This window comes from Pan paniscus, chromosome 8, assembly GCF_029289425.2.
Source record: "Pan paniscus chromosome 8, NHGRI_mPanPan1-v2.0_pri, whole genome shotgun sequence".
NCBI lineage: Eukaryota > Metazoa > Chordata > Mammalia > Primates > Hominidae > Pan > Pan paniscus.
The window spans coordinates 48,082,426-48,097,460 of record NC_073257.2 but is presented as its reverse complement, the minus strand read 5'-3'; the positions used below and the strand labels follow the sequence as shown (position 1 = coordinate 48,097,460).

General features: G+C 43.0%; 1 protein-coding gene across 13 annotated transcripts in view; it reads right to left on the bottom strand.

Moving 5' to 3' along the window:
- The window catches only part of CCNY (cyclin Y), a 330,334-nt gene that overhangs the window by 121,468 nt on the left and 193,831 nt on the right, over window positions 1-15,035 (bottom strand). For 2 of the 13 annotated variants that reach the window (XM_063607337.1, XM_063607338.1), the window contains 2 exons: window positions 1,407-1,833; window positions 326-432 (listed from right to left, as the gene is read on the bottom strand). The exons of 8 other annotated variants lie outside the window; for them this stretch is intronic. The gene's annotated coding sequence lies outside the window, so the exon portion shown is untranslated. Of the gene's footprint in view, window positions 1-325; window positions 433-1,406; window positions 1,834-8,918; window positions 9,153-11,005; window positions 11,117-15,035 lie in introns of those variants that run through there. 3 more of the 13 variants (XM_063607340.1, XM_063607341.1, XM_063607339.1) reach the window with 3 other exon arrangements.

Here is a 15,035-nt window from a genome sequence, read left to right as displayed (position 1 = left end):
GCCATCAGAGGATCACTAAGATTTTCTGATCTGTTAACCACGTAAATAATGTTCAATAAAATATGCCAAGAGCCATGGGCGTGGCACTGTGGTCCTGGTTCATGTTCTCTCAAGACCCAGAGAGAAAAGGGGAGAGGAAGGGAAGAGGAGACAGTGAGCACTGAGCCTTATGAATGTTCGGTCATGTCGAAGATCCTGAGGCTCTCAAGGCCCCACTGTGCACTTGAGGAAACTAAAACTCAGAGAGGGTCACTTGCCCCAGGTCCCAAGGCCATTGCAAAAGAGCAGAGATTCAGAACCACCACCTCCCACCAAGCCAGCTCACCTGCTGAGCCTCCCTATGCTGGCTCAGTTAACAGTGACCTCATGAAGAGCATTTTCTTCCCTTGTTTGATGGAAGTGGAGGCAGGGCCCTCTAGTAGATTCCCTGTGCTAGAGAACAGGAGTAGAAAAATCCACATTTATCTGTTGTTTTCCTACTGTAATCTGCCAAGTTTGGTAAAATTTGATTTTAAAGGCAGCATTTTTTTCAGCATTCAAAGAAATCCAAGATCAACAATATACTCTTATTTTCTATTTTTAAGCTCCAGTCAATCAATGTGACTAGGCTGAAAATAGGAAATGCTACTTGTTGGCATGATATAATGAACCTGCTCTTTGGGAACAGAGTGTTGTCTGCTATTAGCTTTGATTTCAATGATGGTTTCACCTGGTGAGGGGAGGCAGTATTTTCTTCCACAATTAGAGATGTCCATGTGAGTTAATTAAGATGAAGCCCTTCAATGGTTATTGTATGGAATGGAAGGTACACTGCATTCAGGGAAGGTTTTCAGGTTCATCAGGCCCTCCTGAAAACTCTCTAGGCAAAATCTCTTTCCATTTGGTATTTGCAGCTGGTCACATCACCCTTCTGAGAAGTTACAGTGGGGCAAGGTTTGTTGGAAGTTACTGCCAGCTTCCTTCCCAAGCACTCACTGGCCTTCCTCTTACCCTGGCAGAAGCATCTTGGTAAGGAGGACAATTCCACAAGAAAGCCAGGAAGAAAGCTGCTGCCAGAAAGCATACCCGCCTCCAGGCTTACTAAGGATGCTGTGCATGCACCACCTCCCCGGGCGCCTCGTGCAGGGCCCCACTGGCTGGTTAAAGGCAAAGGGCAGGTGAAGCCGCTGAGGTTCACAAAACCTGAAGGAAGCCATCGGACTGACACTTTTAACTGATCCTTCTGGGAGCTATGGAAGATGCTCCTCTGCTGATGGAAAACTTGCTTTCCACCCCTAACTCTACCAGGCTCCAGGTTTTTAAGGGGCAAATGTCAGAGTGCAAAGCTGCATTTCACCCTGGTTGACTTCTGCTTGTGCCACAGTTCCTGGGGGGGGGGGGTTCACAGTCCATCCCAGGTGAACAACCTTTGGTAAACCTGCGCTGAACCACTACGGCGGAGTCTTTCCTGCAGATCATGTACCTCTCTTCTGGATGCCTTTGCGTCTTCCAGGACAACAGAAGCTGGAACGGCTTCTATGCTGCTGGACTGTGAGACCCTGGACCTGGGGGCCACCCAGAAGTGACTGTGTCTGAGCTTGACCACTGGTAGTTGCGTGCCGTTGGGCAGGGTACTTAGCTTCCTTATTTCTCACTCAGGTACTGCCAGGATGAACGAGTACAAGATTCCCACCCACACACAGGAAAAGTAAAAGCAGTCAGGGAAATAAGCCATGTGTTCCTCTGGATTCGCCGCCTGTCACAGTACAGTACAGTGTTTTTCAAACTATGAGTTGGAACCTCCAGGAGATTATGAAATCCATTTAGAGGATCATGACTCATCTTTTTTAAAAACTGGAATGAAACAGAAAGTTCAGAATATAACATTATGAAATGCATAAAGACAAATATTGTTTCATGTGTGTTTACCAATAAGAAACCAACTGGATTCAAATATAAATTTTTTTTTTACTATAGATCTTAGTTTAAAAATTTGCAAATCATGTATATAGCAGTAAAACATCAATATGGTTACTAGAAATATTGTCCAGCTATTTCAATATACAAAGAGCCTTAAAAGTGCCAGATTTTCTTTCACCTACTGATTAAGATTCTTTAAAGTTTCTAATCACTTGAAAGAAGTAATTTAAAAGAATAAAAAATAAGCCTACCAAATGCTGCCCAACTTAGATATCCAATAAGCAGCTTTTGCTAACTCAAATATTAGTATCATGTATTAATACCTTGTCATACAGTAATTTTGTAGACTGCACCCAAAACTTTTGAGTCATTAGAATGCCTGCTAGGATTCTACCTTGCTGAGATGATCTGATGTTCAGAGGAGGCTTTAGACACAAAGATGTTCATTACTATATTGATTATAAAGGAAAAAGAAAACAACAACCTATATGTCTAGTAATAAAGGACTGAATAAGTGGAAAATTTCCCACATGAAAAATTATGTAGTGATCAAAAATAATAATCAATAGTTTTTATAAACAGTTCAATACATTTGTAATTGGAGAAATACTTCTGTTTATCATGCTAAATGAAAAATATATAAATTTTATATACAGGACTAGCCACAATGGCTCACATCTGTAATCCCAGCACTTTGGGAGACCAACGTGGGAAGACTCCTTAAGCCCAGAAGTTTGAGATCAGCCTAGGCAACAAAGCAAGACCCTATCTCTATGAAAAAATTAGTTGGACGCTGTGGCTGAGACAAGAGGAATGCTTGAGCCCAAGAGTTCCAAGTTACAGTGAACTATGATTGTGCCACTGCAGTCCAGCCTGGGCAACACAGCAAGATCCATCTCTAAAAATAAATAATATTTTTTTAAAATGTTCTAGACAATGTCACCACAATTATATGTCATACAAATTTGGAGGGTATGGGTTTTATTGTTTTGGTGACAGTGGTTTTAGACAAACCCAGCTTTTAAAAAACAGAAGAAATGAGACATAAAAGGTTCACAGTAGTTCTCTTTGTAGGAGACAAGCACAATAGCTTTTTTCCATTTTTTTTTTTTTTTTACTTTTCTATAATTTCCAAATTTTCTCTAACAGGTAAATTTTACATCCAAAATGAAGAGAATGATATAACCTTTCCTTTTAAGTATACTGACACATACAGTTTTTCAATTATCATTAAATTTCCAACCTCAAAGGACAAGAATTTTATTCTGAAATGGTGAGAACCTCAGCAGTCACTTAGAGGGAAAGGAAAAGGGGCTAGTATGAACACCATGAAATGGTAAAACAAACAATAAAAATTACACGAGTAAAGGTTAACTCTATTTACCTCTGAATAGGAATACTGTTTCATTCTAAGATAAGCAGGATTATGCTTGGTTTAAGAAAGACCAAACCCAGTATTATTACTGATCTGACAGGAACTAAGAAGCTGTTTGGACATCTGAGTAGGAGTTAAAAAGTCTGTATTTCATTTCTCATTTCTGTAGCATTTAATGACCTGAAAGTATATGCAGAGACCAACAAACAGTCTTAGTTATAGAACAAACTAGTAATTGCAGAAATCACTCCAATCACTTGAGCCTCAAGTGTGGAATGCAGTATAAACTACTGTCTGAAGACATCTTCAACATCACAGTCAACAACTGCAACTTCAATATGTAAAAATCATTATTTACTGTATGTTCTCTGGTACTCAACAGCAAAAAAGGCAGCACTTGCTCCCATATAAATTAATTCAGGTAGGAGCAAGAAGAAAATTACTAAGCTAGTAAACAAAATATTAGTCTGACCTTGGCATACATTACTATTTGAACTATTAAAGAATAAAAAAAAAGTGTCATATTAAATACTTTACTATAACACAAAGTTGAAATGAAATTGTGAGTGAAGGAGACTGGCAGAGGACACTGCCAGGCCCAAAGTCACTGCCATTCAAGCCACTGTGGAATGTGTGGCTCGCCTGGGTGACAGCAGCAGGACAGGCATGCCCTGACCACTCCCCCTGCCCCTGCCAAGCCTGGAGGTGAGGTGGTAATGACCTGCTGGGCTGCACTGTTGTAGAGGGTAAAAGACATGAACCCCGAGCCTGCCCTGGTTAACAGGCCCAGCCCCGTGTGGCCCAGGCACTATGGGGGACTGGCCTCAGGAGGCTCCTGGGCTTGTGGGTGTCCATTCTCAACCCGCCTGGTAACACTGTATTGTTGAGCCTAACCAGCTCTGTCTATTGCCATACAGAATTGGCCCTCACAAAAGCACCAACAAAAGAGGAACCAAACCAACCAAAACCTGCTCGGAAGTGCTCTGGGTTTCACTCACTCAGCATAGCCTTCAGGCCATACTCAGATATCAAAATAAGCCTTCTGTTCATCACCAACTTTCCAGTCATTTTAAGACGACATGGAAAATGACCCACCCATTCTGGTCAGAGGCACTTGGTAACATTTACAAGTGCCCAAGTATACATGAAGAAAGCTACAGATAATACAGCAAGTTCTGCTCACCAAGCAAAACAACTACACCCAGGCAGTATCAGTCCATGATGGTGCAAATCCCATTTCTTCTTTCCTTCTCTGACTCTTAACTTGTTTTTGTAAAAAAGGGGGAAGAAATGGGAGAAGATGATTTCACAATTTATATAAACACACATGCTAATTCTGGGTCTTCTTGAAGTACTTATCAGTAGTTCCTTCTCTGATGGGAAATACACATTTATTCTGCCTAACACTCTTCAAAAAATACTAATTTGCATTAGGTATAAAATGTATTTGTTTTAAAGGTACAATAAATAGATAAAGTTTTAAAAACCAAAGAAATTTTAGATCATGGGCACAAAAAACATGCTTCATCAACCAACAAAATAGACTTTAATTCTAAAACCAAAGGACCTTAAAGCTGAGCCCCACACCCCTTCTTTTAAACAGTCCCAGAGGAAGTAGCTGCTCCAAAGTCACAGGTGCTGGTGACAGGAAGGCTCCCAGCCCACTGCTCCATCACTGTCATTCTCCAAAACAGAGGACAGAGAGAAAGTGAAAAAATTATGTCAAAAATATCTCCCACCGAATTGAAATAAATAGGCATTTCTTATTAAGAAATACTGATACACAAAAGGTAAAAGAGAAAGAAAAAAAAAAAAAAGAAAAATCTCCTGGTAATACTGGCCTCCCCAAGTGCCCCATGTCCAACATTCAGAAATAAAGATGTAGCTCCACAATGACGGGAACCCGCAAGATGCCCTTCCCAATGTGCCAGCAGCCTCAGAACCACAACCTTTCCATCAGAAGAAACCCTTTATCCCCACTTGGCTGTCAGCTCAAGAAGCCGACAACTCCCAGGCTGTCCCTTAGCAGTCAAGCTCTCAGCCCGGAAAACTCCAAAGAGCCTCTAATGCCATCTCCCAACTTCCAAAACCATCCCAGGGAGCACATCCCCAGCACAATGTCCTACATCCTCCACACGCTGCTAAAACCCAGGATGCCACTGCCCTGCAAGGCCTGTGTTTTAATCTTAACCTCCACCCTCTCCCTGTAAGTCACCAAAAGGACTCCCTGCTCTCAAAGTTGAGCAGCCCTTTTCTGAGCCTCATCTCCTACCTTCCCAACTCACTCCCTGACATCCCAACCCTGTAAATTCTTCCACCCACCAAGACCACAAACCCCGATTCCACCACCTCTCTCTGCCACCCCTCCCCCTGCTACATCCTTGCTTTCTTCTCTACCCAACTCAGAGCCACAGCCTCGTAGTCATATCGGCTCCCTGGTGCTCTCACGTGCCACCACGTTCCTCTGCCCTCCAAAGCGCTTTCTGGCAAATCCCAGAGCTGATTAAATCTAACTCCCCATCTCCTCTGCCCCAAGCAGCTGTACACAGCTGGAGGAGATGCAGAATCCTGCTGACTGGTCCCACCGTAAACTCTTGACACCCCACTCAGGTAGGCCCTGAGTGGTGCGAGATAGCATCATTGGAAAGGCCCTTTTTGTCTGTCCCCCAACCTCCAACACTCCCTGGCACTCTCAACTTACTGTCCGTTCAGCTGAGAAGACAGAGGCCAGGAGAAGCACTGCAGCCTTCTTGCCTCCATTCTGCTCACCCTGCCATCTCTGCTCCCTGCACCTCTCTGACCTGTGGTCCCTAAAAAGGTACCTCCCTGGGGCCGGCCCCCCTACTCGGCAATGGATCCCTGCCCCTCCCACCCTCTCTCTCCTGCATCATGCATTTCCCATCAGCACAGGCACACGTAGTAATTACTCTCATTCCAAAAACCAAACTACAGCTCTCAACCAGCCTCCCCCTCTGCAGCCTTCCCTCTATTTCTTTGCTTCCTGTTCAGCCAGGCTCCTGCATGCTCCAGTTCCTCCTCCCTGTTCTCTCTGGAACCCTGCCCAGTAGGGCCATTGCTCCCACCCCCAACTCTCCAGCTCTTACCAAGGCCACTGCTAATTCAATGGCCACATCTCAGTCCTTATCTTACTAGAGATGCCCACTTTCTCCTCAAAATGTCTCCCTCGCTGACTGCCGGGACCATCTCTCTCTCTCTTCACCCCCCTCCCTGCCCCTATCTCTGCCCCTCCTCAGCTCCTTCTCACACACACCTCTGCTGCTTCCTTGTCCCTTCCCTCCTCGCTGCGTGGTGACCTCAGCCACAAGACTGTAATGAATACCCTCAGTATGCCAATGGTTCCCATGCTATTATCTCCAGCACTGACTCCACTGAACTCCCATGCTGCCCGTTCAGCTCCCCTGTTGACTAATAGGTAAATCAAAATCAACAGGCTCAAGACCTGTTCCTTCCCGTCTACATCAGTTACTAAGGAGCAACTCCACCCTTCAAGGCCTGCACTCATCCTCCACCCTCGCTATTCCCACCCAATCCAGCCGACCAGCAAATCCCCTGACCTTGCCCCTTGACATGCCTCAGGGTCTAACCCACACTGCACCCCCTGGGGATACTCCATTGCCCATTCTCTCCATAGTTGCCAGAGGAATCCTGCCAAAACTGCATTAGGAGCACGTCTGCTCAAACTCCACAGTGGCCCCCATTCTAGAGTGCAAAGTACTCACAGTGGCTACAGGACTGGACATGCCCTGCCCCTGCTGCCTCTCTGACCACTCCCCTCCATCCCCCACACTCCCTCTGCCCCTCAAACCCACCAGGCGCATGCCCACTCTGCTGGGAAGGCTCCTTCCCCAAGGATTCACATGGTTCAGCTCTCACATCCTTCAGGTATCTGAAGGATGTCACCTTACCTAACAGTAACACCATAACATCCCTTTATATAAGCACTGTCCTAATACCTAACACATAGTAGTTACATGGCAGGCACCATTTTAAGAATTTTACACATGCCAATTTATTTAGTACAACTCATATAATAATAATATTACCCTCATGTTACCTATGAGGAAAGAGACAGAGAGAAATTAAAGGGCTTGCCAAAGTCACACGGCCAGTAAGTAATGGGAATTCGCATTCCAACTCAGGCAGCCTGGCTCCAGAATTTCTGCTACACCGGCCCTACCCATGTCCCCACCCTTAACTTCCTGCTTTGTCTTCTCTCTGGTCTGCTTTGTTCGTGACTGCCCTGGGGCCCCAGATGGTGTCCAACAGAGAGCGGGTACTTGGCCATTACTTGTTGAATGAGTTAAAGAACGATTCAATCACACTGAGCCACCTGTTTCCCCTCCAAAGCTGTCATCAATCTGCTGCTGTACAGAAGTCACCAGATCACAATTAAAATGCGAGCCGCTGGTTCCCACAGTGAAGGCAGTCTCCTTCACTGGCTGGAGGATGAGACAGTGACCTGGTGCCAGCTGAGCCAAGGAGCACCAGAACAAGTGGCCTTTCTGATAGCTGAAAACGAATGAGCAGCTACACCATGAACGGCAAAGCACAGCCTCAAACACCTTCATCACGGGAAATGCCAGGGGCAGGCCTACATTTTTTTGGTTAAAAGCATATCTTTTGTTTTCCTGCCTGTTATGCCTTTATCCAACTATCTGTGGTTTACGGCCACATGTTTCAAATTCCAGACCAAGCACAAACATCCAACCTGTGCCAAACAGACTCAGCGAGCCAGAGAACAGAAATCACAAGAAGCCTAGAAACTCCCCAAAGTGTCAGACATGCCCATTATTTCTGGCATTTCATGGCAGAAATGCTACCCTTGGGTTATTACTTATAAATATTTCAAGCTACTGCAATGACACTGCTACTAAACAACACCTCAAACCACTTGAAATCTTAGAAATTAAGATTGTATTTATATTATTTTAGGGTTTAGCAAGTTTTTCTTAAGAAATGGAAACGTGCAGGTAAAATCAAGAAGTGTGAGAAATGACAGAGATAATGATGATGACGGTCATAATCACCCCACTGTCTCAAGACCACAGTGGTGTTTCCCCATCATCTGCCCCTAAATATAAATAAAAATTGCTCTCTGGCTTACCACGTTATCGCTAGTAAAGCCTCCTGTCTTTTTGAAACATGATTACATTTGAAAGTCCTGCTTACAAAGCCACGTGTTAAACTATGGTTTTTCTAGAATTCAAACTAAACCAGCTTTCTTAGATGGAGTCTCGCTCTGTCACACAGGCTGGAGTGCAGTGGCGCGATCTCAGCTCACTGCAAGCTCCGCCTCCCGGGTTCACGCCATTCTCCTGCCTCAGCCTCCTGAGTAGCTGAGACTACAGGCACCCGCCACCACATCCGGCTAATTTTTTGTATTTTTAGTAGAGACGGGGTTTCACCGTATTAGCCAGGATGGTCTCGATCTCCTGACCTCATGATCCACCCGCCTCAGCCTCCCAAAGTACTGGGATTACAGGCATGAGCCGCTGTGCCCAGCCCTAAACCACCTTTCTTTAACCTACATGGTAACTATATGTTTTCCAAAATCTGTATAATCAATTTATCTAAAAATTACATTAGAAATTAGGAGACACTAATTTTTAAATCTAGAACTTACCTCGACATGCAATTTTGAAACTGTCAGGAATGAAGAGACAAATTGCTTATTACACTTGCACTGGAGAACAACGAACAGCCCTGGGATGGTACCCAGAGGGCCATCAGCCCCACAGATCCCACAAGGGGCAAGAGGAGCAACCCAGCACTGTCAGTCTCTGTTCCATCCAGGATCCAGCGAGCCAGTGACAAGGTGGGGTTGGCAACAAGAAGATCATCACTAACCACAAAGACCCTGGCAAAGGGAAGCTGCTCATGAAACACAAACTGGATATGACAGCTTATTACAATTCCTGTCCATGAGTTCATGTCCAAATTCACACTATCCCTGGCAAATCTACACTACCACACTATTACTCAAAGCAGGGACAGGACAAAGGAACAATTTCTTGCACACAAATGCATTCTGGAGGTCAGTTAATTTAGGACAATTAAGTACTATTTAAATGAAAGAAAATCTATATTTAGTGGGAAAAAAAAACTCCACATTTTTCACTGAGCATGTGTGTCCAGTATCTTCATCAAGGAGAATATTTTAGGCATTTGACATGTAAGTATTTTGAAGAGATTTTTGAACCTCACTGACCTGTTACCTTACTTCTCAGATGATAAAGTATTGTACTGTGGAATCGAACATTTAGTACTATTTTTAAAAGGCTGAAATAGCCATCATTTCCTTCCACCTTTTCTGTTGATCAGCAAACAATCAACAGAGACCAAAATCTGAAAGAACAATTATATTTTAGAAGTTTCCAGTACAGTCCAAGTCCCAAATTTCCTGTGTTTAATCCTCCCGTGAGACAACCACAAAATGTTTAAGGAGGCAGGCAGAGTACTCTGGTTATTTTTAATAGATCTGCCCAACGACTTTTCTTATAAGAGTAAAGGGTGCTAAACGAAGCCTAAAAACCACGAAATATTTAGAAGTAAAAGCACCTACTTACTGTCTGCAACTTACTCTCAAATGGTTCAGAAAAAAAAGTAGTAAGAAAGAAAAAAATGATAAAGCAAATGTGGCACAGTGTTAACACTGGTGATTACAGGTCTACTCCAACTTTAAGTTTGAAATTGTTTCAAAATAAAATGTTAAAGAACATGTATCAGCAGGATTATTACATAAAAGGATTATTTAAGATATGAACTACTTCCTACACCTACACACATGCTCCACCCCTCCTTCCCTCTGGTTTCCAAACAACCTCCGTCCTTTCCTAGTCAAGATCCTAGGAAAAGTAGTCTCTCACCTCCTACTCCTGGCTCCAAATAGCCTCAAAACATGGCTTCTGTCTCCCTCCCTCAATTAAAACTGTTCTCACCAGAGTCATCAATGACTTCCTACTTCCCAAATCCATCAGCAAATTCCAGCTCTAACAGTCTTCCACCCTTCCTGGCAGAAATGCGGACTCCACTCCTGCTTCTCTGCTCAGTCTCTCCATGCAGTCTCTTCCCCTAACCCTTACATTTTGCCCCAATTCCTGTCAGCTCTCCAGTGCACTGCCTTGAGAAGATTCTGAGGATCCCACAGGCTCCGTGGGAAACAGCAGTAATGGTTTAGTAATGTCTGCATGGGTGGAGAGTGGGAGGCAGAAGAGCAGGGCGGCAGCATGGCTCTACCTGGAACTTGACTTCCTTCTCTAAAGGCTCTCCTTCATGGGTAAACTCATCTCCTCCTTTAATTCCAACTATTTCTAATACCCACCAAAATCTACCTTTTAAGGGACACTCCTCCACTGACTTCCAGACCTACAGTGCCAACCACCCACAAGCAGTTCCATTTACTGTTCCACAGATGTGAACTCTTCTGCCACCAAAACATGCTCTTCTTTCCATAATCCCAAACTGAGTTAATGGCACCACTGATCACCCTGAAGCCAAACCACAAATACTAAAAATTTCCCTCATCTCTACTGTTCCCTCATTCCATATATCCAAATCTATTTGGAAGCTCCTCTCATTTCCATCACTGCTTCCACCACCTTGATTTAAGTCCTCATCATCTGTCGCCCGGACTATTCAATATCCTAGCATCTCTACCTCTCGCCTCCTCCACCCCTACATCCATTCTCCACGTTGCTTTATTAGGATTACCTTTTCAAAATACAAATCTAATTTCATTTGCAAAAAATTTTAAAACAAAAATTCAGTCATGCACTGCGTAACATTTTGGTCAACAGACTGCATCAATGACAGTAGTCCCTTGAGCTTATGATGGAGCTGAAAAACTCCTATCACCTAGTGACATCATAATGTAGTGCAACACATCACTCCTGTGTTTGTGATGATGCTGGTGTAAACAAACCTACTGTGCTGCCAGTCAAACAGTTATAGCCAGACACAGTGGCTCACAACTGTAATCCCAGAACTTTGGGAAGCCAAGATGGGTGGATCACTTGAGGTCAGGAGTTCAACACCAGCCAGACCAACATGGTGAAACCCCATATCTACTCAAAATACAAAAATTAGCTGGGCGTGATGGCGCACACCCATAATCCCAGCTACTTGGGAGGCTGAGGCAGGAGAATAGCTTGAACCCGGGGGGCAGAGGTTGCAGTGAGCCAAGATCACGCACTGCACTCCAGCCTGGACAGCAGAGCAAGACTCCGTCTCAAAAAAAAAAAAAAAAGCCAAAAAACAGTTAACTGTGAAACAGCCTCAGGCAGGGCCTGCAGGAGGTACCAGAAGAAGGCCTTGCTATCATGGGAGATAACAGCTCCATGAGTGCTGTCACCTCTAAAGCCCTTCAAGTGTGTTGGAAATGGGTATTCAATGTCGCAGAAATCAACCCTAAGACAAAGGATCTCTCAGCAAGGATAATTTACTTTCTGCAGAAAGGGTGCTGGTCGCTAGCAGTTTTGCCAGAGAGCACACAGAAAAGAGACAGGGTCATTTATAGTCTGACACGTCCACCCTATGGCTGTGTCCAGTTTCCATTGGCTGGAATGGGACCTCACATTCTGTACTTGTCCTGATTGGCTAGCAACTTAGAACTTCCCAAAAGAGACATACATAGAGGAGAACAAAGGAAAGGAGGAAGTAACTTGTGGAATGCTGAGAAAGGCAAAAACACCTCCAAATAAGGAAGAGGAACAGGCTATGACCTAATGCTTTCTTGGGCCTGTACAGGTATGCCAGGGCAAATATCTAGCCTAAAAGATGGGGACTAAGAACACAAAGTATATTCCTTTCTTTATTACGGCTAGCAGATATTTAAGAATATTAGCACAGGTCTTTGAGTAAATTTTGCTTCTAAGAGAGGCTACTATTTATTCCCAATTAGACTGCGAGGAAAGTTCCTTTGAAGAGGAACCTCTACTTCATTTTCTACAGAGTGGGACAGAGGTGCTGGTGGAAGACAGTGATATTGATGATCCTGACCCTGTGTAGGCCTGGCTAATGTGTGTGTTTGTGTCTTGTTTTTAACAAAAAAGTTTAAAAAGACAATAAAAATTTTAAACCAGAAAACAGCATACAGAGTATGGATATAAAGAAAAAAATATTTCTGTACAGCTATCCAATGTGTTTGTGTTATAACTGTTATTTCAAAAGTCAAAAAGTTTTAAAAATTTAAAGTTTATAAAGTAAAAATGTTACAGCAAGCTAAGATTAATTTATTAGTGAGGAAAAATATTTTGTATCAGTTTAGTGTGGCCTAGGTGTACACTGTTTGCAAAGTCTCTGGTAGTATACACAAATGTTCTAGGCCTTCAGAGTCACTCTCCAGCCACTTGCTAACTCACCCAGAGCAACTTCCAGTCCTACAAGCTCCATTCATGGAGATGGTAAACAGGCATACTATTTTTTATCTTCTATACCGTATTGTTACTGTACCTTTTCCATGTTTAGAGATGTTTAGATATACAAGTTCTTACCCACTGTGTTCAAATTACCTAAAGTATTCAGTCCAGTCAGATGCTGTATAAGTTTGTAGCCTAGGAGCAACAGGCTATACTATGCAGCCTACATGTGTAGTAGGTTAGACCATCTAGATTTGTGGGTAAGTACACTCTCTCATGTTCACGCAATGACGAAATCACTTAATGAGACATTTCTCAGAAAGCACTTCTTAGAACATACCACCTTCATTAAGTGACACATGACTGTATATGAAATAAAGGGAGAAAATAACACAAACCACATCAATAGCCCATCCCGTAGCCATCCCCAGTAGTTTCTTTATTCATACTCCCAAATTCATTACTCATACTCTATATGTTCCAAACATGAAAATGTCTTCTACTCCCCAAATACATCATGCTGTTTCATATCTCAGTATTTCGAACAGTTTTCCCTTAACTAAAAAGTTCTCATCCAACAAGCAAACTCCTACTTGTTTTTAAAAACTATTTTCGAATATCAAGTCTTGTAGGTAGACCACCCTAAACTCCCAACAAAGTACCTCCTATCCAGGCAATTTGTATGAGTCTCCGGTCTCATTATTTCACTACCTTTCAATTATAAAGCCATCTCTCCCACCACACTATGAGCCTGATGCACAGCAGATGGCTAATAAACTGTGAGTTAATTTTATGTCCTTTTAATGACTCACATTGCTTCTGCTTCAAAGTTCTAAGCTTAGCATTCAAGGGTACCTAATTTTCCCTTATTTAGTTCTATTTCTCCAACCACCACCATAAGCCCTTGGAGGGCAACCAGCACTGCCTCAGAGATCTGCATCGCTCCAACACAAACAGGGCCCAACACATCAGGAGTTATGGCAACACTCTGTGGGTCATGCAGGCTAAGTGACATTTCTAGCCAGCCCATGTGTTATACCCAGGTACACTTTCACTATTGCTTTACTAGGACTTTTAAGCTATTATTCAAAATGCAACAATGAATCTAAGTTCTTTCAAATTATGTCATCGTTTTAACTAAAACTATAAATGGGAACTTTTCCTTTCATACAGACTTTATAACAATGGGTATTCTCTTAAGTATGATCATTTTAAATCATACAGCCAAATTTGTTTTCCAGAGAAACACATTTTTATTTTACAATTAATACGTAATTAACTTCATTTAATGAAATGAACTTTATTAAAGACATCTACACCTTAAAATAAGATACACCAGCATGAACTCTTATCAAGTTTATGCTAATAACCTACTGCTTTTTCTTTTCTATTTTCATACAGGGCCTCACTCTGTCACCCAGGCTGGAGTGCAGTGGCACAATCTCATCAGCTCATGCAACCTCCGTCTTCTGGGCTCAAGCAATCCTCCCACCTCAGCTTCCCAAGTAGCTAGGACTACAGGCACACACCACCATCCCTGGCTATTTCCTTTTTTATTTTTAGTTGAGATGAGGTTTCGCCCATGTTGCCCAGGCCAGTCTCGAACTCCTGAGCTCAAGTGATCCTCCCGCCTCAGCCTCGCAGCCACTGCGCCCAGCCTCCTACCGCTTTTTCCATTGAAAAGCCCAATTGCTAAGCTAAAGCATAGTAATAACAGGGCCCTAAAATTAAGAAAACAAGAAACGTACACAATGCAGATACATAGGAAACTCTGTACCACTCTCTAAGGCCACAAACACTTAACATCAGGGAAAGCTCTTATTCATCTTGTCTCTGTTCCTTCCAAAATGAAAGTCATTTCAAAGAAGACTGCTTCTGCTTCTTTGCTAACAACAGTTTAAAGGCCAGCTTGTTCTTGGCTTACAATGGTTCCATTCTGCAACATGGTAAAACAAGGCGGTATTCAGAAGAGGCCAAAACACCTGTCAGTGCTACAGACTCTCCCTGACCCTCATACCACATGGGGCCCCATTCTAGCTCCTTATGGGACTCTTCCTTTCCATTTCAGGCAAATGGAGTCTTATAAGTGGTGCTAACAATATAGAATCACTTTGAATTGGCAATTGTATACTCTCTCTTCTAGAGAAAAATCCAAAGCAATATAATGGAAATAAGAGCACCCATCCTTAACTTCACAGGTACACTTGTTAAAACAAAATGATGTGTGAAAAGAGATGTCTTAAAATAGCAATGACACGTGAAAATCTAGACTTCTTTCAGCTCAGTTTATGAGTTAAGACTACCTCTCTTGTAGCATAATTAACAAATGTATGTAATGCTTCTCAGAAGTAAAGATAAGCAGGGACTGGAGTCCCACGTGTGCA